The sequence below is a fragment of the Sus scrofa genome, chromosome X (genome assembly GCF_054392235.1).
Source record: "Sus scrofa isolate SSC_HxYL_T2T_F1_AM1 chromosome X, Sscrofa_HxYL_maternal_Yorkshire_Landrace_v2.0, whole genome shotgun sequence".
NCBI lineage: Eukaryota > Metazoa > Chordata > Mammalia > Artiodactyla > Suidae > Sus > Sus scrofa.
Window position 1 is genome coordinate 51726965 of NC_139401.1, and position 4991 is coordinate 51731955.

Here is a 4991-nt window from a genome sequence, read left to right on the forward strand (position 1 = left end):
TATGTGCTTATTTGGATCCTTCTATGAGGCTGAACGAACTTATGGGCATTTCCCAGCATTGTCTCTCTTGTTTGCTCCAGTAATATAAGCAGGTCTCCAGCTTCTCCTGATGGGCTTGTCTACATATCTAGCACCATTAAAGATTTCTAAACAAGGGATGTACCCTCAAATCATCTATATGTGATAGCCAGCGAGGCTCAGCATTTACGAGTCCCACAGCACCATGTTAAATATAGCAACTTTCAGTTTTCCTATAGGTGAACGCACACTTCTTGCAGCTATCTCCTGGTGTTCAACTCAGAATAAACAGGGAGAACTTGCCTGTCTTTCAGTTTCTTCCTGGAAGGAATTTGCCTACAATTTCTACAGCTACCACAGAGCTGACTGAGATAATCCTAGGAGATTGATAGAGTTGGTGCAGTATATCCCCTGATGCCTCCCTCCAACTCATTCAAATAGTAAAATGAAGACTTTAGCTTCTTTCTTTAAGAATCTTTCCCAAACTTTTTTTTCTTTTTATGGCTGTACCTGTGGCATTTTGCAAGCATTTAACACCCTAATTATTATGGCTGCCATCAAAATGACTGGTTCTCAAATCACATAGTTCTGGGAACTAATCAGAATTGGCATTTATTATTCTCCCCAGGACCACATGTAACAAAGAGGCAGTTTTATCCTGGTACATAAGCATTCCCTGCAATTATTCCCTCTGGCTCAGAAGAGTAAGCAAAAATAACTAGCTACTGGTTTCCCCCTTATAGGGCTCAGGTTGCTGACTTTCCAATCTGCTGCCTGAAGATTAGTCTTCCATTTAGATTGCATCAAGAGACTGAAGGGGCAGGTAATTGTCATCCCCCAGGAGCCAAAAAATGCATATGGACATTTCCTATGCCTTTGAACAATGATGGGTTTTGACACACTCTCAACTATGGGAGACGCTAAGAAGAAATGATGGCTTGGACAATCTCAAACATTTGAGAGGCAAATAGGAGTTCATGCCATGCTGATTGATGAACTTTATCTCCTTCATGAGGCCAATCTCTCAAGACTGGGAGAAGAGGCTGTTTTAACTAATGTACAGAAACCAACATAGAGAGTCAAGGAAAGTGAAGAAACAGAGGAATAGTTTCCAAACAAAATACTAAATTAAATCTCCAGTAATTGATTTTAATAAAACATATATAAAATTTTTAGCTAATAAACAGTTAAAAATAATGGTCATAAGGATGCTCACTGAAAAGAGGAGAAGTGCATGAACAAATGAAAATTTCAATAAGGTTATATAATGTATTAAAAAGTAAGGAAGAGAAATTATAGAATTGAAGAATACAATAACTGCTCTAAAAAATTCAATCAAAGAATTCAACTTCAGGCTAGATCAAGTGGAAGAAAATGTCAGTGAACACAAAGATATGACAGTGGAATTTATTCAATCAAAGGGACAAAAGGAAAAAAGAATAAAAAAGGGTAGAGATAGCTTAAGGAACCAGTAAACAGGCCAATATACACAGTAATAAAAAACTATCTAAAAAGGAAAGCCCAGGACTTGGTAATTTCAGTGACCAACTCTACCAAACATTTAAAGAAGAATAAATACCAAACCTCAAATGCTTACAAGAAAACTGAAGGGGAGGGAACACTTTCAAATTCATTTTACAAGGCCAAAATTACCTTACTATGAGAACCAGACAAGGGTACCACAAGAAAATAAAACTGTAGACCAATATCCATGATGAACATAGATGCAAAAATGAAAAAGAAAATGAGCAAACCAATTTGAACAATGCATTAAATGATCATAAATCATGATGAAGTAGAATTTATTCTGGTTTTGCAAAAATGATTCAACATAAGCAAATCAATAATTATGAGAAACTACTTTCACAAAATAAAAGATAAAAATGATATGATTATCTCAACTAGTGAAGAAAATACTTTGTCAATATTTGACATTCTTTCATGATAAAAAGTATCAATGAATTGGGTAGTGAAGGAATGTACTTAAAAAATAATAAAGGCCACATATAGCAAGCTCACAGGTAACATACTCAACAGTGAAATGCTGTAAACGTTTTCTCTAAGTTCAGGAATAAGACAAGGATGTTCACTCTTGCAACTTTTATTCAACATAGTAACAGTAGTCTTAGACAGAATAGTTAGGGAAGAAAATAATAATAATAATCCAAAACATAAATAAAAAGGTAAAACTGAAACAATTTGCAGAGAACATGATATTGTACATAGAAAACCCTCAAGACCCTACCAAAAAACTGTTGGAATTAATAAATAAATTTAGTAAAGTTGTGGGGTATAAAATTAATATGTAAAAATCTGTTGCATTTCTATAAACTAGTAATGAACTATCAGAAAGAGAAATTAAGAAAACAATCCCATTTACAATTGCACTAAAAAGAATAAAATACATAGAAATAAATTTAATTGAGTTGAAAGACTTTTACACTGAAAACTATGACATTGATAAAAGAAATTGAAGAATAAATAAATAAATGGAAAGATATTCCATGCTCATGGCTTGGAATAATTAACATTGTGAAAATGTCTATACTATGAGGCAATCTATATGTTCAAGACAATCCCTTGAATTCCAAAGGAATTCTTTTTACAGAGGTTAAACAAACAATCGTAAAATTTATATGGAACTAAAAAAGACTACAAATAGTCAAAGCAAATTTGAGAAAGAAGAATAAGGCCAAAGGCAACACACTCCCTGGTTTCAAACTGTTTTACAAAGCTATAGCAATCAAAATAGTGTGGTGCTGGCATAAAAACAGGTACATAAGTCAATGGAATAAAATCAAGGCCCAAAAAACTACACATATATAGTCAATTAATTTACAACAAAGGAGCCATGGATATACAGTAGGAAAAAAAACAGTCTCCTTAATAAATGGTTTTGGGAGAACTGGAATACATTTGCAAAGAATAAAACTGAATTACTAACTTATACCATACACAAACATTTAACTCAGAATGGTTTAAAGAATATAAGACTTGTTCTTACTTCGACAGCACATGTACTAAAATTGGAACCATACAGGGAAGATTATCATGGTCCCTGTGCAAGGATGACATGCAAATTCATGAAGCAGTCCATATTTTTTTATATGTAGACCATTCCACTTTAGTGTTTTCTTACCTAAAATAATAAAGGCACATATTGTTTAAGCTAAAAAAAGGAATATAAGACCTGAAACCATAAAACTCCTAGAAGAAAACATAGATGGTAATCTCTTTGAAATTATTCTTAAAGATGATTTGTCTTTTGGATTTGACTCCAAAGGCAAAGGCAACAAAATAAAAATAAACAAGTAGGATTATGACAAACTAGAAAGCTTCCGCATAGCAGAGGAAACCATCAAAAAATAAAATGTCAAACTAACTAATGGGATAAAATATTTGCAAATAATATATTTGATAAGGGATTAATATCCAAAATATATAAAGAACTCAATACAACTCAATCACAAATACACACACAATCCATTTAAAAGATAAGCGGTGTACCTATTTAGATGCACATTTTTCCAAAAAAGACATACGAATGGCCAAGAGGTACATGAAAAGGTTCTCAAATATCACTAATCATCAGAAAAATACAAATGAAAACCACAATGAAATATTATTTCACATGTGTTGGAATGGCTGTTAATTAAAAAGACAAGAAATAACAATTGTTGGCAAGGATATAGAGATAAAAGAACCCATGTGTACTGTTGCTGGGAATATAAATTTGTACAGCCACTATAGAATACAATATAGAGTCCTCAAAAAATTAAAAATGTAATAGCTTATGATCCAGCAATTTCACTTCTGGGTATTTAGCTGAAGGAAATAAAACCTTAAGTCAAAAGACACATTGTCTCCCATGTTCATTATATCATTATCTACAATAGCTAAGACATGGAAGCAACCTGCATCAATCAATTGATAAATGGATATATATATATCTGCAAAAAAGAAGAGAATCTTCCCATTTGCAACAACATAGATAGACCTCGAGGGCATTCATTATGCAGGCAGAGAAAGACAAATGCCAAATGATCTTACATATGTGGAAGTAAACAAACAAAAAAATACCACACTGACCAGCAAAAATTGTCACAACATTGTAAATCAACCATAATCCAATAAAAAATTTTAAAAAACCATACTATAGATATGAGCATAGATTGGTTGTTGCCAAAGTGTATGGGGAAGGTGGGTGAAAGTGGTTAAAAGTTTTGAAGTCACTGTTGTAATATATAGTGTAGTTACGGTAGTTAATAATACTTCATTGATGTTTGAAAGTTTCTAAGAGAGTAGATCTTAAATATTTTCATCACAGAAAAAGCTGTGTCTTTGTGTAGTAATGGATAATTAACTAGACATTGTGGTGATCATTTCATAATATATGTAAATATTGAATAATTATGCTCTACACCTATTATGAATATAATGTTATATGTCAATCAAGTATCAATAAAAATAATGGCAAGTGATAACAATGATGTGGATGTGGAGTAGAGGAAATCTTTGTACATTGCTTCTGGGAATGTAAGTTGTTACAGATACTATGGAAAATAATGTGGGAGTTCCTCAAAAATTGAAAATAGAACTACCATGTGATCCAGGAAACCCACTTCTGGTTATAGATCCAAGGGAAGAAAATCATTTCCTGAAAGCATTGTATGTTCTCATGATCATTGCAGTGTTGTTCACAATAGCAAGATGTGGAAACAACCTGTGTATCCGTCAATGTATGAATAGATAAGGAAAGTGTGATGTATACATATAATGAAATATTTTTTGCCTTAAAAAAGGAAATCATGTCATTTTTTACCGCATAGATCAAACCATAAGGCATTATCTTCGGGGAGTTCCCATCATGATGCAGCAGAAATGAATCCAACTAGGAACCATGAGGTTTTGGTTTGATCCCTGGCCTTGCTCAGTGGGTTGAGGATCCGACATTGCCATGAGCTGTGGTGTAG

The 4991-nt window shown here is 33.2% G+C and overlaps 1 non-coding gene across 1 annotated transcript; it reads left to right on the forward strand.

Annotated features, from left to right (window-relative positions):
• The first annotated feature begins 3014 nt into the window (after nt 1-3014).
• LOC146394622 (U6 spliceosomal RNA) lies at nt 3015-3121 on the forward strand. Its single transcript, XR_014835956.1, has one exon. It is a non-coding gene; the product is annotated as a U6 spliceosomal RNA (small nuclear RNA).
• The last annotated feature ends 1870 nt before the right edge of the window (nt 3122-4991 follow it).